A 27888-nucleotide genomic window follows, 5' to 3' on the forward strand; every position below is an offset into this window, starting at 1 on the left:
TGTAATGCACGTAATTTTTCACGTCAGAGATCCCATGAACACCAGGATATACAAAAGTGACTCAAATACTATTTCTTTATCAGTCAATTATTCTAAATCATCAATGATCTAGAGCTGAAAATGTGTCCGTACCTGCTATCAGATGACTGAAGAGTGCCGGTCATAGCAAAATATATGAAAATGATCCATTTTGGAGCTATAATTAGAGCGCATACTGAGACTTTTTCGTCTGTTAATTACATGTAGTGACAAGAATGTATAGCAAAGTAAGGGATGTTCCGACTCTCAAAATGAGAGGCAATAGCCTTACCCTATCTGATGCCTTTCCGATCTAAGTATGATAAGACAGAGAGGCCGTAGTTTATCTGGCTGACAATGAAAGTGCTATAATTACCAATTTTATCACCTCCACTGTGGGATGAATTCCATTTTCGCTTTACTCTGTTCTTTTCACGTCCACAAGTTAAAATGAAAAGAAAATAAATTTCTAGAAGAGAGAGAGAGAGAGAGAGAGAGAGAGAGAGAGAGAGAGAGAGAGAGAGAGAGAGAGAGAGGTTGTTGGCAGGGGGGGAGGGGGATTTCTGCTCCAACGTGGAATGCCAAGAATTTTATAAAGACAGGGTCTAAGGCAGTGGTTCTCATCCTTTTTTGGCACATGCACCCTTTCACCATATGTCAGAATGTCATCCCCCCACCCCCCGCCCTTCCCAAAACTACCTGCCTCAAAAGGTGCATTCCAAATAATATGCATATAATACTAAAAATCCTTGGTCACAATCCCCCCCAGCCCCTCTCAAATTCTGAAAATTCCCCTGGTTGAGAACCACTGGTCTAAGGGGACGAAGATGCAAAACATTTGAGGAAAAGCACCAGAGCAGCAAAGGCATCGATCGCAAAGTAGCTTTCGGCTGAAAGTTTTGGAAAGTTTGGGAAGGTGCCTTTAAGGGAGTCGGAACTCCACTTCCACTGACTCAAAGGCAGAAACCGCCAGCGCGAAATTGCTGTGACGATTGATTCTAAAATACAAAATGGCGTCGGGATGGCAAATGTGATTGATGCAGAAGTAAAATATGCGCCGAAGTTTCTTCGGCGCAATCGAGTTTTCTGTACAGCGTATAGTGCTGTATGACACTCTCAGCCACGGCCCATGAAACTCTCAGCCGCGGCCTATGAAACTTCCCCCCCACGGCCCGGTGGTGGCATGTGTTTTGGCACCTATAGCGGTACCAGACGCACGATTATGGCTAACTTTAACCTTAAATAAATAAAAGCTACTGAGGCTAGAGGGCTGCAATTTGGTATGTTTGATGATAGGAGGATGGATGATCAACACACCAATTTGCAGCCCTCCAGCCTCAGTAGTTTTTAAGATCTGAGGGCGCTCAGAAAGTGCGGAGGGACGGATAAATGGCTCTCTCAATAGTTTTCTTTTACAGAAAAATAAAATGTAACAAGTTAAAAGGTCAGTAAAAGAATTGGCTTTAGAAAATTCTGATTCGAAAACTGAAAAACGAAAACGACATTTTGTTCATGCACTAAGTAAAAATATGAGGCCACGAATCGCAGAAACTATGTATATGCCTATATGTATACATATACATATATATATGTATATATATATATATATATATATATATATATATATATATATATATATATATATATATATATATATATATATATAATTCTGTCAGGCAGCATAGAAATAGGGGCACGGAGGAGCTTGTCAAACACAAAATTTTTAAATAAAGATCACTGAAAAGAATGGTAGGTTATTGCTGTGAACTCTCACGTCATAAATCATTTTATCCCAGCATAAAAACAAAATTCAGGAACAGTTTCATAAAATAAGAAAATTAAAGAAAATGTTGAATTCAACTCCACCCTTTCCACAGAACAGGAAGCTACGATGTGGCATCAAGATTATCTCCTTTAATAATAACTTTCTCTCTCTCTCTCTCTCTCTCTCTCTCTCTCTCTCTCTCTCTCTCCATTTTTGTTGAAAAGACTATATTTTCATGTTTCTGATCTTCTTTTATCCCTTCCACCGGCTTGCGTTGTCCTTTCATGACAAAAAAGAAAGAGACATGACGGGTAACTGCTCAAGAAGACAATGCTGTTCTTTGTGAAAATACAAGTTGAACAACAATGGCTTTGATAAGCATAGACCAAATTTCGAACGAAATAGGCCCAAAAATTTATATAGCTCTGGTAAAAATATCTGGAAACTTGATAAAAATATGTATTCAGGTTCCGTAAAAGAAAAAGCCATCTTCTCTACAAGAGATCGATGTCCATACTTTTCAATGACCTTGATAAGCATAGACCAAATTTCGTATGAAATAGGCCCAAAAAATTTATATAGCTTCAGTAAAAATATTGTAATCTTGGTAAAAATATGTATTCAGGTTCAGTAAAAGAAAAAGCCATCTTCACTACGAGAAATCGATGTCAATACTTTTCAGTGACTTTGATAAGCATAGATCAAATTTCGCATGGAATAGGCCCAAAAATTGAAATAACTTCGGTAAAAATATATGGAAACTTGATAAAATTATACACTAAGGATCAGAAAAAGAAAATCCATCTTCCCTGCAAGAGATCGACGTCAATACTGTTGGATGAATCATTCGTCATCTATCTGCTGGAGTAGGGGTGAAATGTTCACAGCTTTAAAACCCTGTAAGACGTTCGCCATTCACCTCAGTCTCGTACGCATCCTCTTCCTTCTATAACTAAGTCTATTTCAGTGCACTATTGAATCCGTTAGCAAATGTATCTGGATAGTTTATTTCAACATTTAAAGTAATCTGACCTTGTAAATGCTTAATTGTTTAAGAGGTATCTTTTAACTTAGAAAATTGGGTCAATCCTTCTCCCATCAAGTACGCATCAGGTTACGGGACCATCGACCCGTGCCCCCATAACTGACGCTGGCTATAAAAGGTTATAAATTGTGAATTCAGAAATCCACTGCAAAGTGATTCCGCAATGGATGTAACCTGTTGGTGGAAACTCTGATGACTTATGCATTCACCAATTACCCTTTACATATCCTGCCTGTCTGTGTGTCTGTCTGTCAGTGTCTCTCTATTATGATGATGTTTGATCTGCTACCTTTCTCTCATGCTTTCATGTCCAATATGCAGTGTCATCTTTCTCCCTCCTCCGTCCATATTTGTTTTAAATTCCCCGCCCCCCCTTCTCTCTCTCTCTCTCTCTCTCTCTCTCTCTCTCTCTCTCTCTCTCAATTTTGATGTCGTTTAATCTGCTATCTTTCTCTCAGGCTTTCATGTCCAACATGTTGCTTTATCATTCTTCCTCCTCCGTCCTTATTTGTTAAATTCTCTCTCTCTCTCTCTCTCTCTCTCTCTCTCTCTCTCAGTGGACCGAAATCAATTTTCTTCGGCAATCTAGGCACCCCCTGTAAACCCTCTTGCTGACCCCAGGTTGAAATTCCATTGTTTAAAAGATCCCAGAATAGGCGTCTGTTCCCCAGTCCCATAGATTTTGCCTTTGATTTTATTTGGCATGTTGCTTAAAGAAAGGTGATCCCATTTTCGATTCACCTGAGAGAGAGAGAGAGAGAGAGAGAGAGAGAGAGAGAGAGAGAGAGAGAGAGAGAGAGAGTAAATATTCTATGCGTAGTTCAGTCCTTTACAGAAATGTTCACTTCTAAAATTCAATTTAGCGCATTCATCTGATGTTAATCTAATTACTTTACATATTTCTTCACTTGAAATGAGACTCAACTGTTCTAATTTACATTGAGAGAGAGAGAGAGAGAGAGAGAGAGAGAGAGAGAGAGAGAGAGAGAGAGAGAGAGAGAGAGAGAGAGAGTAAATATTCCATATGTGTATAAAACCGGTGGCCACGATAAAACCCTCCCTGAAATGATTTCTGAAATTTAATGTAGCGCATTCATCTTATGCTAACTGAATTACTTAACATCTTTTTTTACTTTAAATGAGATTCAGCATATTCTAATTTGCACTGAGAGAGAGAGAGAGAGAGAGAGAGAGAGAGAGAGAGAGAGAGAGAGAGAGAGAGAGAGAGAAACTTCCATATCCCCTCCTGTTTTTCAATTCGACCCTTTTTTGCTAAGTTTAGCACTTTGAGCTCGGAGCAATAGCAGCAGCAGGAGAGGAAGCGAAAGCTGACGTGGTCGGTGCATTCGGTTAAAGCTGAGACACCCTTTGATGAACTCCGCTCACCTAGTTTCCTCACCCCCCTGTTCCGAATGACTAGAACGACCGAGTTCCCGTCCCTAGGAGGAGGAGGAGGAGGAGGGAAAGGTGGTGGTGGTGGTGGAGGAGAGACGCGATTTTTGACGCTTTTCCGAAGACCTTCCACTCGACAGGATTAGGCGTTTTTCCGCCCCAAGGAGTGTTCAGGCGATAGGGAGGAGGCAAACGCTTCCTTTGTCCTTGCACTGTCGCGTTCATATTCATTATTGTAGATAATTACCTCCTTTAACTAAGCTGGGGGGAGGTAATTTGTAATTCATTTTTAGCCGTGTCTGTGCGTGTCTGCTTGTGTAGAAAACATATAATGAGAACGAACGCACGGATTTTGATGAAACTCCTTGAAAACATTTATTAGGCTTCTACACATGATGAACTTCTGGTGAATTGCAGGTGAAAATTTGACGAGCTGTTGCCATGGAAACCACATCACTCATTATACGAGAAGGTATATTCGTTGTCTAACTTCATACCTAGTCTTTGTTCAATGCTGCGTTGCACGATGGCAGATATATGTTCTCTGCTGAGTGCTCTTTTATTTAGATTTTTGTTCAGTGGATTAGGTTTGTTTTAAAGATATTTAAATGCGAAATTGGCCTTTCTTGCAATTTCGTGTTTTCGGCATTGTTTATTTGGTACAACCTACGAGGAATCTTTGTAATTAACCGATTTTATTAATGCCTGTGTAACTGACCGACGAGAAATTAAACGATATTGAAAATATCAGGTGTTAACTGTTATGTCAAATTACTGAACATTTTCTGGAATATATATGTTACACCTTTCAAACCTTTTACTGTCAATTTCCGTTTCAGAGCTGTGTGACCTCATAGGTCCCAGTGCTTGGCATTTGGCCTAAGTTCTATATTCAATTTAATTTAATTTTTGGTACCTTAGCGCCGACTTAAAGTTCCCAGTCACCAGTCTGTATTTCCCAATTCCGTATTCTGCAAAGCTGTCTTGTTAATATACGAGGACTCATTCCAGTTTAGTCATTTCTACAGTGAATGCGTCATATCCGGTGTTTTTCATCTCACGAGTTTCTGTATTTTTGGTGGAATTTACTCTGATAGGATTACTGATGTCAATAGAATTAATTTTGTATCTAGCGGTTCAATCATACACCCTCACACTGTACAATAATTTGGTACAATATTCTCGATTCTCCCTCGGTCATCAAAAGGATACATGTTAGCCAATGTTGAGAGAGAGAGAGAGAGAGAGAGAGAGAGAGAGAGAGAGAAAGAGAGAGAGAGAGAGGAAAAGGGCGATGGATAAAGGACTAATGCAAGAGCAGAGATGGATCATTTCCAAATATAAGTCAATAAAATTTACGGTTTAATGGCCTATTACAAGTGTCTGTATTGCAAGCGTTAATGGGTCACACTGAGGGTAGGGAGCCAATAGACTGTGTGAGTGAGTCCTTGCTGACGTTTCTTCAACATACACATCCTCTCTCTCTCTCTCTCTCTCATAATATATAGTTGACAAACTGCAGTCATAATTACGACAGTTATCGACACCGAAATAATAACACTGTAATTATGATAAGGATAACAGCACTCGTATAGTTTATCCCTAGAGCATTATTAAACAAGTGTAAAGAGCGCCGAAGTTTTTTCGGCGCAATCGAGTTTTCTGTACAGTATAATCAAGGCCATCGAAAATAGATCTGTCTTTCAGTGGTCTTGGTTTAATGCTGTATGAACAGCGGCCCATGAAACTTTAACTATGGAACGGTGGTGGCCTATCCTATACAGTTGCCAGAAGCACGATTATGGGTAAGTTTAGCCTTGGATAAAATAAAAACTACTGAGGCTAGAGGGCTGGAATTTGGTATGTTTGATGATTGGAGGGTGGATGATCAACATGCCAATTTGCAGCCCTCTAGCCTCAGTATTTTTTAAGATCTGGGGGCGGACAGAAAAAGTGCGGACAGAATAAAGTGCGGACGGACAGACAAAGCCGGCACAATAGTTTTTTTTTTTTACAGAAAACTAAAACCGTATAATTTCAAATCTGATGACAATATCGATGAGTATTTTCAAGAGAACGTTACAAAAATTGAAAGACGCTAAAACAAAGACTCCCTCAGATCGCAAAACCTCCTGAGGCTAGAGGGCTGCAAATTGGTATGTTGATCATCCACCCTCCAATCATCAAACATACCAAATTGCAGCCCTCTAACCTCATTAGTTTTTATTTTATTTAAGGTTAAAGTTAGCCATAATGGTGCGTCTGGCAACGATATAGGACAGGCCACCACCAGGCGGTGGTTAAAGTGTCATGGGCTGCGGCTCATACAGCATTATACCGAGACCACCGAAAAATAGATCTATTTTCGGTGGCCTTGATTGTGAGCTGTAGCGGCTGTACAGAAAACTCGATTGCGCCGAAGAGACCGGCGCATTTTTTACTTGTTTCTATCTGTCATTTAATATTCCATCTCCTCTTTCATAACAGAGACTTCGATTTGTACAAACTCGTTTCAAGAGTAATTCTGCGTGTTCCTAACTTTCTGAGTTCATTTAATTGCTTTATGTTGGGTTTGAATGTTCAAGACAATTCTGTGTGTTGCGTTTGATAAATTCATTTCTCGGTATTCCTGAGCTGCATAAATGTAAATATGTGTATATCTCTGTTTCATAAATATGATTCTGCGTGTAATTCTGAATTTGATAAAGGTAACGCCTCGTATTTCAACTGTACGTTCATCTCCTATACCCTCTCGATGACTTTCCAGCTGCGCGCAAGAGCGTTCATTAGCGTCGCGAATTTTCCCGACATAAAAACGATTGAACTGTTTCATAATTGATTGGGGTTAATTTCCTGAGAGAACAGACGCTTCCATTTGGCGCTACCGCTGCTGTTGCAAGTGGGAACTGCCCTTTGTTCCCACTGCAATGGAATTCCCATAATTGGGAATATCACTGTGTTAACGTTAAACTGTTATGATGGGTAAAGCGTCTATTGAAAACTGAATATTTGCTTGAGAATTTGTATTTTTTTTTTTTTATAGAATGTCCCTCCGTGAATTATGGCAATGTTCCTAAAATGAAAATATGATCTGTTTACCACGAGAAAATGCCATTTATATAGAAAGGGTTCTCGCTTAAAATAATGATAAGAGTATTTAGCAAAATAGACGCCCTTTTTTGAACATGGAATATGTAATTAGCATTAATGATATGCATTTTTTACTGTAACAATATACCATTAGTTGAGAAATGAACGTATATCCTTATAATTGAAAAATTAACATATTCTTGAAAATATCCATTTATTTATTTTTTTTTATCAAACGGAAATATTGACATATGGATACGTCTTTGTTGCTTTGGAAGAGTCCAGAGATCCACGGCAGACCTCTCTTTCTATTTCCAACGTTTATGGAATTCCTGGAAGCAAGCAGTGCTGGCATAAGCTAACACAAGCAACCAACCGACTTTTTGAATGAGGGAAAGAATTGCTCAATAATCAGATGACTGTTAATTAGCAATTGACTTTTCGGGTGCGATGTTTTCTGTTTGTTTCTTCCTGTGTGTTCCCTTATTCCACTTAGCTGTTCAGCTTCTCCAACGTGATGCCTCGCCCACATATCCATATTAGAAGAGTGACTCTTTTGTTGTGAAAAGTTATGAAAAAAATAAGGTACCCGTCCAGGCAAAAACGATGACAATATTTCAGTAATTCTTTTAGTTGCATTTTACCTATGATTTACCAAGTACATCGATTAATCTGCATTTGAAATTTTCTATTTGTTCATTACTCGTCATCTCTCGTGCTGCTGTCAACAATGTTATACAAAGTCGCTACACCGTCAAAATTCCTATCCTTTCACACGTTACATCAAGTCTAGCACGTCTTGAGCGGTTACATTTTTTTCGTATCGTAACAGCCTAATCCTTTTCTTTGCCCCATCTCCTTGCATTATCAGAAATCGCATCATTATCAGTCTTAACCTTGTCGATAAACTCCCAGTTTCCACGATGTGTGTGTCAAAGATCTTTTCCCTATCATAAATGTAAGGACGCCTCTTTGAGACATCGCCTTCTTGGAACCTTTCCTCCGGCGCCTCAGTCAGGAAATAATTGCCCATCGGATCCTTATTGATTCTTGTAGATTCCCCACCCGTCTCTCAGAGTTCTGGATAACGGCAGGACTAGAATGAAAATGCTGACCCCCTCATTTATTTCTTTTTCTTACAGCCTTCTGTATATCTTTCCACACACACACACACACACACACACACACACACACACATATATATATATATATATATATATATATACATACATACGTATATATATATATATATATTTATGGGGTAATAGCCTATGTATGCTTCCATGTGAATATGAATGCTTATGTTGAGACAGAAATGTACTACATGTACGTACAGTACATTCCAATAATCATCTACCATGGGTTTTCTGAGATTTTTTTCGTTGTCAGTCGTCTTTCTTATAAAGCATATCCTCTTTCTCCTTTATTTCCAGCCGCTCTTCTTCACCTTTTTAACAGATTGCTCAGGCTGGTTGAGAGAGAGAGAGAGAGAGAGAGAGAGAGAGAGAGAGAGAGAGAGAGAGAGATAGAGAATTAACTGCGTACTTGGCAAGCAGCGAAAACGATGAGAAGCCCCACAAGTGCAGCGTTCGATAACGTTACAATTGTTTAGACTTTGGCTTTGCGTACGATTAGCTCATTAAACAGTTGGCTCATTAAAGTATGTTGTATGCACGTCTAGTTTCATTATATATGACTGTAAGTCCTAAAATAAACTTCTCTTCATGTCCAATAATTTTACAATGCGAAAATATTTGTTTGGTTAGTAACAAAGTAATGAACCACATCCACAAAAGCGAATGTTTGTGCAAAAACCTCAAATCCTTCCACAATCGATTCAGATATAAATAACGTAACTCTTTTAGTTCTCTCTGCTTGCAAGTTTCAACATTTCATCTCTTCCTAAAATTACCATCTGATTGAAAACAATGACATTTTCAGCGAGCCCGTCAAAGGTGAGAGGTAGAAAAGCGTCAGTGACCTGGAATAATGAACACAAATGGTGCGGGGAAAGCTTTCGCGGAAATGGCGGCATTGAAATGTAAGCCTAGTACTTCCTCCTGGGGGTCTGTACCGCCCGAACAACAGGTGCCAGATGGGAGAGTAAGGAGGCAACTTTAATTTAACTTGAAAGGCCAATTGCTTAAAAAGAAACTCGTTTCAGGTGAAATAAGAGGGCAGAATGAGGTAGGACCATTCATACTATTACTCTAATAGGAATGAGGAGGGGGAACAAGAACGCAGCATATTTTTTCATCTTCGAACTCGAGTGCTAAAATCGGCTCCAGTGGGTAGTTAATTTTCTGTGTAATATTTCAATCTACCACTATATTATCCGCGAGAGAAAAAGGTTGGAAATGGCAAATCCGTCACCCGAGAACGTTATATAACATACGGAAGTCTGGATCAGGGTACCTGATTCTGCACAGGGCCCGGTAAGTGCTAAAGTGTGGCTGGATGCCGACGAGTCTAATACTCTAAACATAGGGCCCATTAGCCGAAGAGCATCAGTATGGTTAGACACCAGAAAAAATTTTGAACACGAATTTTACTTTACTATATCAAGATTATCCTGCTCATAATACTAATTCTGGTTTATAATACTACCCCTATGCTATATAGGCAGAATGAAATTGTAGCAGATGTGCATTTTCCCGCGCATTTCGGTTGAACACGTCGGTGAGACGAATTCGGATATTCGGCAATTTCAGCATGTGTGGTATTAAGCTGTATATTTTTCCTCATTCTTCTATGTCTTGACGTCGCTAGTTAACGTACGGGAAGACGGACAAAAATAGGATAAACCACACATAAACGCTCACATGCTCATCAATTAAATCCTGGTTTCATAATTTTGTAGTACATGATATTGTCTTATTAAATGAACGTTCAAAGGGTATGGAAAGACGCATATTATGGTACTGACGAAAGCAGTAGTCGAAAACAATGCGTTTTTTTTTACACTGCCCCACAGAATGATCTGTAGTCGACATACTGAGCAGCATGCGTTTGCAGGTATACCAGACTTGAGTTACACCTGGGAGGAAAAAGCTATTCCCGCTGGTACAGTTCTCGGATTCCGGGTGATAGCCTCAACAACAAGCAGCAAAACTCTTTGGCACGGTGCTTTCCTCCATTGTGTTCCTGTTTCCCGCCCTTATTTTAAAGTTCTGAGCCAGATCGCGCTCGTTGGCGACCCTAGTGAGGACGGAACGGAGTCTGACAGTCTACTCTTCAGTCTCGCTGACCTCAGTGTGGCATAAGGGACGGGTGAGGTGGTACGTGGTTCCTGCACTCTTGGATACGCCTTCGCCCTCGCTCGCTCCCACGTGGGTACGCCCAACCATCTTGCCGACAGGATCAGCCCATACTCTCTGTGGAACCCGATGGTAGACAACTCGCCCAGGATGTCGGATTACCGAAACATTGTGGAGACCTCCCTTCGTCTTCAGTACTATTGCCCCTGTAACAGTGAATGTATATGAGAGATAGACGGGTCTTTCATAGCTGTGGGAATAGGCCTAGCTTTGGTCTGAGTGTTGCGAGTGTTTTTTTTTTTTATGTCTTTCCTTCTTAACCGAGTGAGCGGATCTTGCGTGTTGAATTTTTATGAGCAGTAACGCCGTGCTCGTATTATCGCGACAGGAGATTAATGAAGAAATGTAATTTGAGAGAGAAATTCTGAAGTTTACATCAGTATTCAAGGTACGTACAGATATATTTAAGTTTTTACCATTCGGATGCCAAGTATGTTAAGATATCATTCACACCAGAATTCGTCATTATTCAAGTATTCACATGCCACGATAAGACATCTCTTTGCATGTAGTGGTCGCATGATATTTTGTGATAACAAGTCACATGTAAAAGGTATTTTACTCTGTTTTGGAGTATACCCTTGTCCTTGATAATTACGTAATTGTCGGATAATTATATGATATCCGGGGTAGCTTATTAGGTTAAATATTTAGGCCAATAACACACTCGGCAAGGAAACAGTGACAGGTGTCTTGGGTAAGGACTACCATAACAGGTGTTTCTTCGTAGAGGGTACTGTATCTCACGGAGCGGTGCACTGTAGTTCATTAAGATTGTTTATTTGTTTTCATAAGATAATACGTGCAACTGTTGCTATTTTTTTTTACATGCGCTGTGTGACTTATTTAAAAAACGATGCACCGTAAAACCGTTCCTGTCAGCAACATTTAAAAATGGATACGCACATACAAACGCGCGTGCCTGTGTGTGTTGTGTACGTGTATGTGTGTGTGCGTGTATACACTGCTTCCATTGACCGGATATCTTTAAGGGAAATTCTCAAGCCGTAAAGAAGGTGTTGTGGAGGGGTTAGGTAGGGGCGGGCCCGGGGGATGGGTGAGGGGGCAACTTAAAGGAGGAACGTATGCGTCTCTATAGGTTTAAGAATAGTCAGCTCGTGCTCCCCACCGCATAAGGTCGTCGCCCTGAAGTCTGGCACTGGTGCCACAGTCCTGTACTGACTTCCCAGGGATAGGTAGAGTACGAAGGAAACAGGTGTCCCGACAATAATAATTATTCTCTCTCTCTCTCTCTTGATATTCTCAAATTTACCATGCAAGGAACAATTATTGATGTGACTCATCATGTCTCTCTGGAGTTATTGTTTATTAGGGGAAACTGGTTTTGAAGTATATATATATTATATATATGTGTATGTATATACATACATGTATATATTGTGTGCGCATTGTGTATACGTTTCTATTCCTCTGCCTTCTTTCTCGTCATCGAATTTCTTACCGAAGTCGACAAAATGAAGCATTCCTTTGAAACCACGAGATCGATATGTCATTCCCCGGTGTCGAATGGAATCTTGACGATTCTCACGTGACGCTTGTCTCAGAAATAGAAAAAAAAATAAAAAGACGAAAAAGAGAGAGAATGTAATAAAAATGTGTCTACAACAGTTTTGCCAAGACAACCAGATTTCTACACGCAATTGCGACGGTGGCTGTACGATAATTAAACTGAATTGCGCCCACTGTTAGCTAACCAGGCAGATGTCTGCATTCGCTCGTCGAAATGTTTACTTGTAATGTTAAAAAAGGAAATACGGATTGGCGTCGAAATATTTGTACACGAACATACAGAAACAAAGCGAAATATGAGCAAACTTGCACTTGTGCATAAGCTACATATGGACAAATACAAAGAAAGACCACATTTCATGAACATACAAATAGACGTACGTAGCGGATCTGTGAGTGTGCACATATACACTCAATCTACAAAGATAACATGCTCCAAAATTGCATCTAAACAAATATGCGGACAGGCAAAGACTTATTTTAAAAAAAGAATCCCCTATCTCCAGAGGCAACATATGAACTAACATACCAACCAATGTGCATAAAGAGAACAGATGGACCAATTTGAACATAATGAACACTCATGCACATAATGCAGACAATGGATCAGGCTGCCATCGATACAGTTACACGGGTTTTACAAACATACACACTTAATATACATTCACATATGGAATATACAGATGAACATTACACAGGAATACAAGGAATGTTACATAGAAGGGCTGTTTGTAAAATAATGTACACATACTGGTGGTTAAGCAGACATCAATTTAAACATCAAAAGAACAACCATGCAGGCACACAATGACAAGTGCAGCTTATATTAGTACATTAGTGTGCTGCAAATTAACAAATCTTTTTGGGATATTTATCTGGAGTCAGACGGGGCTGGCAACTAAGCGGCCTCACCAAGCCTAAGCCGGTATTAACCCGGTATGTATCCACCTACTCGTCACCTCCCGAGTTGCTAGTACTAAACACGGCGTCCCATTGAGCTTCCACCATGTTTAGTACTAGCACCTCGGAGGTAAAGCGTAGGTGGATAAGGGCGCCATGTTTAGTACTAGCACCTCGTAGGTGACGCGTAGATGGATACATACCGGGTTAATACCTTAGATTTATTTCAATACTTCTGTTTTTCTTGCTTTTTATATCATTCCTTTACCTAAAGGGCGAGTTGGTCGATTCTCTGTTCTTGCTGCAATTAGGCTTAGGCGGCATTATCCCGGTATGTATCCACCTACGCGTCACCTCCGGGGTGCTACTGTAGTAATAAACATGACGGAAGCTCAATGGGACGCCGTGTTTAGTATTAACCCCTCGGGGATCAAAGATATCGTTTATTAATATATAGAAATGGGTGTAAATAAAACTTTGATCCCCGAGAGGCCAGTACTAAACACGGCGTCCCATCGAACTTCCGCCATGCTTAGTACTAGGATCTCGTAGGTGGATACATAATGAAAATCACTAGTTACTGCGATGATGATGATGATGATGATACCTTGAGTTTCGGTTTGGATAATATATGAGTCTGCTCCCCTATCCTGGGGCTACGTGCCAATTAGATTTACAAAATTATTATCACCTTAATATAACCAACTTCTCACACTACCGTGAACACAGGAATGAGGAATAAGGTCGACAGTAATTCTTTTGTTCAGTATATTATTATTTAAAACGTGCCAACGGAAGAAGATAGGGCAGAGTTTGGCGAACGGATTTCAATACTGGACTGTATTATTCATCCAGTCTTGCAGCAATCCACTTCAGCCCACGTGAACACGTAATAAACATGTCGAGTTGCTGCAACAGAGGCCCGTTGTCTTGGCAACATTCTCGCGGAGGACGCATCAACACTGATTATTGTGAAAGAGGGCCGGACACTCATTAGCAATTCGCATCCCCTTTGGGTATGTACCATCCAGGGAAACGGCATTATGTGCGTCGTGTTTACCAATCCGCCAGGATGCCCACATACGTAGGTGTCCCCTTCTGAATAGTGGACGAATAACTGAATGAAAAGCCGTCTTTTTCTGACCCTGGTATCATCCATCTTGATAAAGCTCAATTTTGGTTGTTCGGGCTGGGGGTGGGGAGTTGTTTGGCTGGGGGTGGGGAGGGTGTTATCAAGATGGGACGAGGCAGCTCGGACTGAATCCACGCCAGTGTCCTTAACGACCCTCTTCAATCTGTGCGCCGTTCAAATCGCGCTTTGAAATTGAACGTTACAAATGTTAAAAATTATGTACACACTATATATATATATATATATATATATATATATATATATATATATATATATATATATATATATGTATGTATGTATGTATGTATGTATGTATAACTGAATCACGAAAATATGGAGCGTGATGAATATATAAATAAAGGCACTTACTGTCCTCTACTTAAGTAAAGGACAGTAAATCGAAAGGCCTTGCACCACTCCGTTGTTTCACTTTCCTTCGTGGCAGTGCCTTTATATATATATATATAAACAGAAACTAACTGGAATATGTATTATGTACACACACACACACACACACACACATATATATATATATATATATATATATATATATATGTGTGTGTGTGTGTGTGTGTGTGTGTGTGTGTGTGTGTGTACATAATACATATTCCAGTTAGTTTCTGTTTCTGTACTACCAGAGAATTACATTTTAAAATACCCGCGTGTAACTTATCAGATTTCTTCAACTCTAACAAAAAGTATTCAAGTTACCGAGAGCAAAACTCCCTATCATGACAAGATAACTGTAATGCCTCGAGGCCGTTACGGATTATTTGTTCCTTTTATTTTATTTTAGACAAATAGAGATACGGACATTTTCCCTCTGGAGATACTTAAGAGCCCAGCATGGCGCAAATACGTAGTGCAATACGGATTGTTTTTTTCCTGTTTATTTTATTGTAGACAAGTAGAAAGACGGAGATTTTCTCTCAGGAGCGAGAGATACTTAAAACCCAGCATGGCGCAAACACGCAGTGCAATAAAATCGGAAGTGATGGCACTGGTCGAACTGTCAAGGGTGGTTGTCAGTCCGCTGAATCTCAAAGACTTCGTTCTTTCCCCGAGTAGGAGGATTTCGCAACGCCAGAGAAACGGTTGGTCGTTCACAGCAGAAATCTACTACACTTGCCTAAGCTGGTATGTAGTTGTATAGGATTGAATTTGCGTTTTTAATTCCGAAAGTAATTATGATGGTACAGTTTGAAATAATTATATGGCATTCAATTTATAGGAGATATTTCTTTATTTGTTCGGGATTTAAAATTCTCAATAATGTTCTTGTATACTCGAGAGTTCTGTCATTTCATCGTATTTTAGTACCGTAAGAACTCTTCTGAAATTTGTTTAGCCTTCACATTATAAACAGAAAGAGGGAGAGGAATTTAATCAGATTCGTGTCTATATCCATGTGTTATGTGGTACATTTATATATTCGTTCATATAATATATATATATATATATATATATATATATATATATATATATATATATATATATATATATATGTGTGTGTGTGTATGTATGTGTGAATAATGTGTGTGTGAGCGTGTGTGTTTGTATGGTAATATTACTGTCGTCGTTAGTACTAATAATGCTTCATATAATAATGATAGAGATGATAGATTTTTTATGCTAGGTTACTAATGCGACTTTAAATAATGGCACTGATACGAGTAGATACAAAATAATGTTTAAACTACGAACTTTGACAACCATCTGAGGGAAAGCCTGATGATTTGTGGCCTTAAGTAGCTCTGGCAGGCCTCCAGACGCGCACTGGTCCTTTTCTTTGGACCCTTTGGCATACCTGCAATGTCACCGACATGCATTATCATAACGTCTCATCCGTTTCCACTTTTATGGCCTTCCCCACCCCCACCCTCTCCTCCTCCCTTCTCCCCCCAACACACACATGGATGGCTATTTGTTCATTTTGAGATGTGATCTTTATGCTTTTGTATATTTTGTATATTTATGTATTTCATTTTATTACCAGCTTCTATTTATGTTGTATTTGACGTTCAGAATTCTGATGATGAATAGGTTCATTTAAAAAAATTCTTCGTGACTACAACTGTGAAGTGATAATTTATTTATTTATGGGCTTATTTATCAATAATTGATTTCCAATTCTAATCCCACTAGCAATAAAGACATGGCGACAATAGATAGGTTTGAAGTTTTTGTAATTTTTGTACATAGCTTATTCTTTGCCATTTAGTGTACATGTAGGCACATTAAAATTATATTTAATTACTACGCAGAAATTTGTTTTAGGTAAGGTACGTCATATCTTGAAGTTCAGATTTTTATTTGACCAAGATTAAAAGCAATTATTATTTAAATGAAAAAAAGTATATAAAAATATGTACTAAATAGAAGATTCTCTTTGAAACTGAATAAGGTAATTCTTCCTATTTCTTTACGACAATGATTTTTATTTCTTCAGCGAGTACGTGACAGATAATTGAAATATAAGTTTAACCTGACTTTTTATGAAGATGATACTCTGTTCAAGTTGACATAAGATGAAGTTTTAAAAGTCTCGTGTGTAACTTCAAAAGACAGTGGTGTTGACATAGGCTGATCTGGGAGGTGAAAAAGGGGTAAAGTAAATGAAGAGAGAGAGAGAGAGAGAGAGAGAGAGAGAGAGAGAGAGAGAGAGAGAGAGAGAGAGAGAGACTGACGAATCCCAGTGGGATGAATACAGGACCTCGTCGAGGGCCCCCATTTTATGATAGGATGGCATACATTTTGAGGGCACTAATCACTCATATTTTTTGTTCTCTGTCTGTCCCTTCGTCCCAGCTATAACTCAAAGCAGTCAACTAATAGTTATGTAAGCTTTTCACTGCTTGGTTCATGGGAGCAACTGGATGTTAAGGACATGCACCCATACTGTTCATTCCCTCGTCCGGTCAGGGTGTCGAACACGGGTCTGGTTGTTAGCCGAGAGTCTCAAGTTGACTCACAAAGTCAGTTCCTTTAATATGATGCAGTATCTAAACTTTGGACTTATGAGTCTCTACGTGTACCTAACGAGCCTAAATACAAAACTGTAATTGACTGCTCCTCCAGACATTTTGCTTTTGTGTTCAGGAGCAAGAAAAGTCTGAAAGTTTTTTTTTTTTAAGGAAGAGCCGACTCTTGCAACGAACGGCGCCTTATGTATTTTTCAGCTCTTGTGAGATTTCGCACCAGTGTCTGGCTAGAAAAATGACATTTCATAAATAAATTTACAGCCAGTTTCAGTGACCTTGAATTGCTCTCGCGCCTGATTGAAAAATATGAGATTACTCGTTATTCTTCTTTAACAGCTCCCCCTGGTGCCTTTTGTTGTAGTTTTGAATGCAGCAATTATTGCCCTGTTATTATTAATAACGTGGAAATGAAGGGCGCTAGGAATCTTTATGTGTATTATTTGTGAGGGTGTTTTTCACACTCTAGGTTATTCATCTAAAGATAACCAATGATGTAATGGTATTGTGTATTCTGTGCGTGCGCGTTAAACCATTGTTTTGATTACGTGAATCTGAATAGCGATAAACCATATTAATGCTACGAACGTCCTGTATTTAAGAAATAAAGACATCTCATCAATAAAAAGACCATTAACTAAAACCTCCAGTGAAGATTATCACATCCAACACACAAAGATCAAGTCCAGTTAGATGTTGATTCTATTTGCGTAGTATTCTGCAACGTCGACTCCCACTGGGACAGAGACGAAATGGGCGAGCGAACGTGCCTTGGAACCCAGCTCACAGATAAAGTGATTTCTTTTGATTTCTTTTCAGTCACCCTTATCCCTCGAGACACCCTCTGACCACCTCGTCCACGTCGCCTCCTCTTCCCTTTAGTTCCCATAGGGGGATAGTGCCGTCAGTTCACCTCACGTGGTGCACTGTAGGCATAAATTAAGGGTCTTTGCAGCGTTCTTCGGCTCCTAGCTGCATCCCCTTTCGTTCATTTTACTGTAACCCCCCGTTCGTATTCTCCTTCTTCCATCTGACTTTCCACCCTCTCTAACAATTGGTTCATAGTGCAACTGCGAGGTTTTCCGCTTGTTGCACCTTTCAAACCTCCTTTCGTTCATTTTACTGTAACCCCCGTTCGCATTCTCCGTCCCTCTGACTTTCCACCCTCTCTAACAATTGGTTCATAGTGCAACTCTGAGGTTTTTCTCCTGTTACACCTTTCAAACCTTCTTACTGTCAGTTTCCCTTTCAGAGCTGATTGACCCCATAGGTCCCAGCGCTTGGCCTTTGGCCTAAATTCCATGCTCTATTCTACTGTATATTCTTCCCTTTGGTAACGGTGTCAGAGAAGACAGATCTGCAGGCACTCGCTCCGAGTCTTGAGCGACAGCGATTTTCTCTTTAAGTCTCAATTATTCAGGATTAAATCGTGTGATTCGTAATTGATTGGACGGCGAGGCATAATGCTGAGACGCCTGAGACGAGTTGCCAATGTTTGATTAGGGGCTTTGCTCACCCCCGTAAACGATGCACGAGGAGGATCGAAAGGATTTAGGGTTCTTTGCGGTTGTTAGACTGGCAAAGCAAGAGACGCAGAAGGATATATAGGATCTAAGTTTTAAGATCCACTGTTATTACGGTTGATCCACTGATTAAATAATTATAATCGTACTTACCCCTCTCTTGGCAGCAAAGCTTATGAAAGAGAAGAACAATATGGAACTTAGCCCAATGACCAAGCGCTGGGGACCTATGAGGTCTTTCAGCGCTGGCAGGGAAGTTTGCAACAAGAGGGTTTGAAAGGTGTAACAGGAGGAAAACCTCGCAGTCGCATTATAAAACAATTGTTAGGAGGGGTTGGAAAGTATGATGGAATAAAGAAAATAGGAACGGAGGTACAGCAAAAGGAGTGAAAGAGGTTGCAGCTAGGGGCCGAAGGGACGCTGCAAAGACCCCTAAGTAACGCCTTCAGTGCAACACGTGAGTTGCACTGACGGCACTACCCCGTTACGGGGAGCGAAGCTTATGGTATTGTTAGGGATAAGTATTAGAATGAGCAAGAATGCGAAGTTTTAAGTTCTATGATTTCCTCCGCTTCAGATAGCTCGATATCCTCTCTATTCATCGCGAATTACCATCTTAGTTGACTTCAAGTGTCACGCGCCGGGCAGCCGCTTCGCATATCACTGGGAAAATCTGCTGTCTTCACAATACATGGTTCGGTAACTGTATCTTTCCCCTCTACTATTAAGCTTTGGGTTTCTCTTCCTGCTTTTGTTTTCCTTGTCCCTTACAACCTTCCCTCCCCAAGAAGACATTGGATTGCCTGTCCCACCGGCATCTGAATGAAGAAATCAGTCTTCACGTTTTTTCAGTCAACCAATCCACTTAGAATTTTTCATTTTACATTTTTTCTCGTTAGTTAAGCTATCTTGTCGTCACAGCATCTGAGGTCATCAAAGGTAACATAGTATTCAGATTATCCTTTGGTGATTTTTTCCCAGTCTTTGGAGAGAATTGCTTGCTTGCCTTTGAAGAATGTTGTCTGAATTTTAAATGTTCATGAATATATTTTCGTAAGGAGCAGTTTTATGTATCTAGTTTTCTAAAGTTACAATATCATTGTTATGAAAATTTAAGGCAAAAAAAAAAAAAAAAATTTATATATGTTTTGTGGCGTTTTGACGTCAGTTCAGTATATAAATATAGCGAACTGTGTCACAGGGTAATTATAAAAGACATCCCGTTAGCCTTCTAGGAAATAGGGAATCTATCGCCTTCTAGATAACAAACACCCCTTCAGCTTCTAGAAACGAGAAGGGAAAGAAAGCAGCGGAAACCGTACGTAAACCTTGCGGCTTCAAGAAACCTCTCGCCTTGAAGGTGGAATCTCGGTAGATGGTTCGTTTTACAAAGTAGGAAGCCGTACGTAATATGACCGAGCGTGTGGGCTACAGGTAGAATCGTTGGTGTTGCGTAACCCCGTCACTTGGGCTGACGTGTATAGTCATTATGCCTTATATGCATGCTCAAGGGCGTGTGGATTGTGGAAGAGATGAGCAGATCAACTGCAAGTAAAAAGTATACCTTAGTTTAACCAGACCACTGAGCTGATTAACAGCTCTCCTAAGGCTGGCCAGAGGGATTAGACTTGTTTCACGTGGCTAAGGACCAGTTGGTTACCCAGCAACGGGGCCTACAGCTTATTGTCGAATCCGAACCACATTATAGCGAGAAGTGAATTTCTGTCACCAGAAATAAATTCCTCTAATTCTTCATTGGACGTCAACTGCAAGTAGATTTATGTACTGACACATTTAGAGCTTTGTCTAATTACAAAACCTTTTATGTTTTATTATATAGATATATGTTCATCTTTATTCTCTCTATCTCTCTATCCCTCTCTCACTCTATATATAGGCCTGTATATATATATATATATATATATATATATATATATATATATATATATATATATATATATATTATGTATATGTATATGTATATGTATATATATATATATATATATATATATATATATATATATATATATATATATATATATATATATTTTTTAACAGAAAGCTTCCCAGAAAAAACATTGCTTTTGTTTCCTGTTTTTACATTTTTATCTCCCGTTCACTTCCGTTCTTTCCACACGTTCCTTCTGTATTTCTGATATCTGTGCTTTTCCGTAATCATTCCAGTGTTTTCTTATATTCTGCTTTTGGGTCTCATACCAATGCCTTTCGCCTCAAGTTTTTTACTGAATAATTTTTCTTTTGATTTCTCATCTCAGTTTTTATTGCACATATATATATATATATATATATATATATATATATATATATATATATATATATATATATATATATATATATATATATATATATATATATATATATATATATATATATATATATATATATATATATATATATATATATATATATATATATATATATATGCAATAAAAATATTTTCCCATTTTGACTTCGTCAGTCCTGGGTTTTTCTGTATTAATTGTATCTCATTGTGAATGTTTTTCCCCTTTTCACTTATCACAGTTTTTTTCGCTCATGTTTTTTCTACATAATTTCTGTTTTCTTATGTTTCTCTGCCTTTTTTATGGGAGGGGAGATTCCCATTCTCCTGTTTTATGCCTTCTCTCGAATTCCCGGCATATTTCTCCCCTCGTATTTTCAGAGTCTCGTGTGTATGGTATCCTCTCTTTTTCCCGTATTCCAAGTTTTCCCTGCGTCCTTTTTATACAGAATAATTTTTTAACTTTTTGTGATTTCGCATGTATTTTCCCTTTATCTAAGTTTCATGTATATTACTTGTAGCTTATTTTCATGTATTTTCCCTTTATCTAGTTTTCATGAATTTTCCTTTTATCTTATTTTCATGTATTTTCCCTTTATAATTTTGTATGTATTTTCCTTTTACAATTTTGTATGTATTTTCCTTTTATCTCATTTCTGTGTACTTCTTATGTTTTATCATGTACTTCCTTTTGTGTGTGCTTCCTCTTTCTTTTCCATTTGTTGTATCACCATTATCTGTTTTCTCCTTTACAGTTTTTTTTTTTACTGTCTCCCACTTCTCTGTTTCCCTCTTGGTTTGTATTCGCCTATTCTGTTTTTTCCCAATTTTTTTCATGTTTCTGCAGCTTCCATTTCAATGAATTTTTCTCATTGTTTTCTCCCGCTTCCTTCTCCTGTGACTATCGCCTCTTGTTCTCTAGTTTTTATTCGTCCAGCAATACTATTCTTTTCAATACATTAAAGCTGCTGTTTTTTTTTTTTTCCAAGTTTTTATATCTTCCTTTTCATTCCTGGTACGCAAGGCGTTGATGGCCTTCCCTAATGGTGTCACCATAAGATTAAGCTTATCAAATAAAATCAGTTTCTCACACGTGCCTTCCTGCATTTCTTTCAGCCCCTTATTGGCAATCTTCCATTTCTTCTCATTTCACTTCTCATTTTATGTTCTTGCTTTTTCATCTTTTATTATACTTATATATTTTTGCCGTTTTTTTTCTTCCTCTCCTTTATCTTCGTCTTCTCGTTACTCTTTTCGCCCTCTTTGCTTATCATATTCCTCTTCATTCTTTGACTTTCAACTCCTTTATCCTCTCTGTAAATTCTTCGTCATTTGCTCATCTCCTCCATGTCCTCGCTTATTATCCCTCGGTCTCATGCTCATCGCTACTCTCTTCACGCCCCCTGCTTGCACGCGAGACCCGGCCATTCAAAACCTGGCGAGGAATCTTAAGAAAAACTTGTTTCGTCCGTAATCACCTCCTTGTAGGTTCTCTGGACGTCGCCATTGATTTTGGAAAACGAGGTTAGTTGGTGTTATGATTGTGCAAACAGTTTCGCTAATTGCGTCGTCTGTGTCTAGGCTGATGCTACGTAGTAATTTCGTTTTGCACTGGTTTGCACCTAACTCCGTCTCTGCTCGTTGGGCTCAGTCCAGAGGTCCACGTGAGGTCCCTTATCCCCTTTTAATACCTTCTCTACACTTACCACACCAAGCCCCAGGGCAAGGGCTCGAATTGACCAAAGCAAGTTGAATAAAAACCAACTACCACCTCTCTTCACTGCGTAGGAGGGTTGTGCTGTTAGTGGACCTCATGCGGTGCACTGTAGGCATTGCCTAGGATTCTTTTCAGCGTCCCTTCGGCCCCTAGCTGCAGCCCCTTTCATTCTTTTTACTGTACCTTACTTCATATTGGCTTCCTTCCATCTTACTTTCCACCCTCTCCCAACAGTTGTTTCGTAGTGCAATGGCGAAGTTTTTCCTCTTGTTACACCTTTAAAACCTTTCACTCTGAATGACCTCATAGGTCCTAGCACTTGGCCTTTGGCCTGAAATTTACGTTCCATTCCATTTCCATTTACTCTCTTCAGTGATTAGTTTTAAGTTTCATTGAGATCAATTACCACTCGCAACAGACTACACAGATTCCTGAGGTCTGATGCAAGTTGAGACACTGAGCCCATCTTCATATATATAACATAATATGAAGTATTATCAGTGGACTTAAATTTATAATGAAGTTATTTTCCGGCACTCAACTGACATACCCAGAATTGTTCATTACGAAGATAGCCTGTTGCCAGAAGCGTTTATTATTGAATGCGAAAATAAAGGAGCCAACTTGTGCCTTTGAAATTGTCATAGATATTATTAATATCCATAAAACTTTTGACGCCACGGTGCCTGTGTATCACATCCTTCCGTTGAAATAACAAAAAAATCTTCGATGACTGAGCCCTCATATGGTGTACAGTGTATAATTATAGCTCTCTCTCTCTCTCTCTCTCTCTCTCTCTCTCTCTCTCTCTCTCTCTCTCTCTCTCTCTCTCTCTCTCTCTCCTATTCTTCTTCTACATTATTCTGTCTCTCTAGATGTTTAGATGTTTGAATGTAAACCTTGCCATTTTACTTATTGCATGTTTGTGGTTTAAATAATAACTACAATATTACCCCAGTAATACTTTAAACATGCTTGGAGAGATGAAACCAAGCGATCGACCCTGACTAGTGTTTTATCATACATAAAGTTCTTTCTTTCTTCCTTGCCAGTTCTTCGTCTTGAAGAGATATATACAAAGAAACAAAGATTCCAGAATAAACAAATTACCCTAAACGAAACACGGAATTCCCTAAATTCCATCCGAAGATTGCTTAACCGATTCACTCAGGCAGCCAAATGACAAGTCTCAAACTTAGTTTTAAACAGTTTTTCTATATAAAACTCATATCCAGAGACTCCCGTAAGGGGTAGTGCCGTCAGTGCGCCTCATGTGGTGCGCTGTAGGCATTACTTGAGGTTCTTGGCAGCGTGCCTTCGGCCCCTAGCTGCAACCTCTTTCGTTCCTTTTACTGTACCCCCTTTCATATTCTCTTTCTTCCATCTTACTCTCCACCCTCTCACAACAATTGATTCATAGTGTAGCTACGAGGTTTTCCTCCTGTTACATCTTTCAAATCTTTTACTGTCAATTTCCGTTTCAGGGCTGAATGACCTCATAGGTCCCAGCGCGAAGCTCCGTCTTTATATGAGAGCCCGGGAGTTTATATCTAATCTGTGAAGATAACCGGAAGTTTTAAGTCTAAAACCCACAGCTTTAGACAATATATTAGTTCTTATATTGGCATCCATCAACTATTTCTCAGGGAACAACAGCTTTATTCAAAATAATGATATCTGGCAGATAATTGGAAGCCAAGTCTGAAACCACAGCTTTAAACGCTCCATCAAAGCGCCCCCCCCAAAAAAAAAAATAAAAAGACAGACAAAACGCATAAAACCACAGCTTCAGTCGTCTCATCATAACTATAAAAAGATAAATAGAAGGAGTCTTAGAGTTTATAAACGAAAGCTCCGAACCGCGAAACGACCAGATTTACGAGGATCATCCAGCGAGAGAGGCGTTCTAAAATCCTCTGCCTCGGAAATCGCCGTATGGAAAAACAAAAGGCGGCGCGTTTCCAGCGCCAGAAAAGTCTTCTGGCGAATATTTAAAAACGTTCTGGATTCCGGGCATCAAACAAACAGCTAGCTAGCTAGCTGGGCGATCAGTTGGTTTTTGGGGGGGAAGGAAGGGATTTGGGTTGGGGGGGGGGGAAGACGTTGCCTGGCATTGCCAAGAATGAGAAACGAGTAGAAAAGCTCCACTCATTCAACCAGGAAATGGTAAAGTGGGGGAAAAAAAGGAGAAAGTCATGATAATCAGGGGGAGTGGCATATTCGTGCTGATCGATACCCCCTGCTCCGGAAGCTCCCCCACTCCCCTACGCCCCCGCCAACCCATCTCCAAGATCCCCTGGTCGATCTCCCTTCCTCAGTTCACACATACACACACACACACGCACACATACGCATGCACGCACGTACACATTCAGTCCGCTGATCGCCTCTTCCCCTCGCAGATATGCCAAAAGTGCGAGCAATAGCATTCAAACAAAGAAATGTCTGGCAACTGAGCTGGTAACGGATTCCATTGCTAGTCACGGAATAAATAGAGGCCTCTTGGCATTGCTCTACAGCCGTAGAGTGCCTTTGGTCAATAAATGGGACCAGTTACGCCCCTTCAGAATGTTTTTTCTTTTTATTCTGGTTTTCAATTTGTTTTTCTTTGCGTTGGATGGGGGTCCTGGGTTAAATATTTTCATTGAATAGTTTCAAAAGCAGCTTTTACATTTCTTTTTTTTTGTGATTTTTTCGGAACACCTAGGAAATAATGATGGAACTCGTAATAATCTGAAATAATTTGAATTCTTTGTTCTTTTGCAGCAGTTATGCGTAAAGACAATTCACACTGTTGTAACGTTCCTAAATCTAATAATTATTATTTTTTAGAATTTAATTTGTTGACATTTCTATAGTGTAATAACGATTTCCTATTATTACATTAGTTTTGAATAGTTGGATAGGTTTATAGTATAGATGTGTCCGTGCATGCAAAAAGCACCAGTAATTTGAAAGTACGTACTAAACATCCATACTTTTTCACGAAGAGAACTAAAATGATTCGCGTATAAAACGAGTATCTAGTGAAAAGAAAAAAAAAAAGTAGCTGAGATCTTTCATCACACACTCAAGACATTATTAAAGGGCCGAAGACATTTCTCGTATAAAACTGAATGTAAATTCAATTGAATATATTTTCTTGCTTTGCATATGAGATGCCCTCAGTCTGCAGACAAGCCGTAGCGTCTCATCTCCCTTTGGATAATTTTGTTTCGTGCTTTTATACACGCATGCAAACATACATGCAGGGTGTTTTGTATATACATACCGAAAGTTGACGTTAATGCAGTTTATGTGTCTGATATATTTTTCTGCATGGCTTGCATGCATATAAACATGCTGTATATGGTAAATGTATTTGATTTTATCAGCATGCAAGCAAACAAATTTCACATATATTTTTTATAAAAGCTAGTGTAGGCCGAGGCAGTGAAAGAAAGACTAATATTGTCTTACACAACATAAAGATTCCCAAGGAAGCTAATAAACGCAAAGTCAAACAGAGGTGCGCATCCAAGTACCTACTTCCGGACGATCCCCAAATGTCATTTAGGACTTTGTCAAACAGACTTAGTAGATGGCTGAGAGAGAGAGAGAGAGAGAGAGAGAGAGAGAGAGAGAGAGAGAGAGAGAGAGAGACTTAGTAGATGGCTGAGAGAGAGAGAGAGAGAGAGAGAGAGAGAGAGAGAGAGAGAGAGAGAGAGAAAGAGAAGAAGAGAGAGACTTAGTAGATGGCTGAGAGAGAGAGAGAGAGAGAGACTTAGTAGATGGCTGAGAGTGAGAGAGAGTCAAACAGACTTAGTAGATGGCTGAGAGAGAGAGAGAGAGAGAGAGAGAGAGACTTAGTAGATGGCTGAGAGAAGAGAGAGACTTAGTAGATGGCTGAGAGAGAGAGAGAGAGAGAGACTTAGTAGGTGGCTGAGAGAAAGAGAGAGTGAGGGAGAGTCAGACAGACTTAGTAGATGGCTGAGAGAGAGAGAGAGAGAGAGAGAGAGAGAGAGAGAGAGAGAGAGAGAGTCAAACAGACTTAGTAGATGGCTGAGAGAGAGAGAGAGAGAGAGAGAGAGAGAGAGAGAGAGAGAGAGAGAGAGAGAGAGAAAGGGGAAGTGGATCGAAAGAGCGATAATAAATCCGAGATAAAAGAGGAAGGGATGGCGTGGTAAAGGAGAGATAGTGAGGTGAAGTAAATGACATGAAAATGAGGGGAGAAAACTTTGAGAGTGTGAGGGGAAATTCAGGCGAAGGGATATGAGGGTGTCAGTGAGAGGGGGAATTGCAGAGACTGGGGAGAAAGAATGTGCGTCGCTAATAAAGGAATAGTTTGGCACCTTACGATGACAGAAACGAGATAATTACTGCAAACGTGTGTGTGGATCCCGTAGATTAATGGATCAGCTTTAGATGCCGCTTTGCGTATATTATCACCACATCTTTACTTGAAAAGTTTTCACGTTAGATTTCCCCTGAATCCCAGCTGATCTAGGTTTTCATCTAAGCTCTTTGTTTTTCGTGACTTGCTAGGCTTATGGTTTGGTCTTCGTCCCGCTGCTTCCTTATTTATTACTTTCTGGATAAATGCTCCTCGTTCTTTATATGTCCACACCATCTCGGTCGTTGAGTTTACAGTTTATTTTCCAGGCCTGGGCTGTGCATCTTAACGCAACCCGGGTCTCGCCCACTGACCTCCTCCATAGTTACAATACCAAGGCATTATAGCGATGTGCACTCAGCCTCGAAAATAGGGACTGGGGAAGCTCAGACTTTATTGCGTGTTGCTGCAGTGTACACATACTCGTTCGCATACGCACACAATTCCATGCGTAGACTCGGCTTCATTCTTTCGTGGGCCAGCCTCTCACGCCACGGGGACCAACCTAAGTATGCGGAATAAAGGCTGCTTGGCCAAAGGCGTCTTGGAGTCGCCCCCTTCCAGGAGAGATGGCATAATGCGAAAAGAATACTGCAGATCCACTTGACAGAGCGCTGACACATGCGATAATATACTGTACACACAAGAGAAACAGCAAACTTGAAAGTCGTGGATGTTAAAGGGAACTGGTGCGCAGGTATAAAAGAAATAAGTAAACTTGATCATTCAGTTGCAGAACGACTTTTATCCCTGACGAAGAAATCAACAGCTTGCCGGAGGAAATCATACGATCTGCCAAGTCTTATA

At 39.6% G+C, this 27888-nt stretch overlaps 1 protein-coding gene across 1 annotated transcript in view; it reads left to right on the forward strand.

Annotated features, from left to right (window-relative positions):
* The first annotated feature begins 10384 nt into the window (after positions 1-10384).
* LOC136846690 (CKLF-like MARVEL transmembrane domain-containing protein 4) overlaps positions 10385-27888 on the forward strand; it is a 64348-nt gene continuing 46844 nt past the window's right edge. Inside the window, exon 1 of the mRNA XM_067117748.1 lies at positions 10385-11015. The gene's annotated coding sequence lies outside the window, so the exon portion shown is untranslated. The remainder of the gene's footprint in view (positions 11016-27888) is intronic.

The sequence above is a fragment of the Macrobrachium rosenbergii genome, chromosome 15, assembly GCF_040412425.1.
Source record: "Macrobrachium rosenbergii isolate ZJJX-2024 chromosome 15, ASM4041242v1, whole genome shotgun sequence".
Taxonomy (NCBI): Eukaryota; Metazoa; Arthropoda; class Malacostraca; order Decapoda; family Palaemonidae; genus Macrobrachium; species Macrobrachium rosenbergii.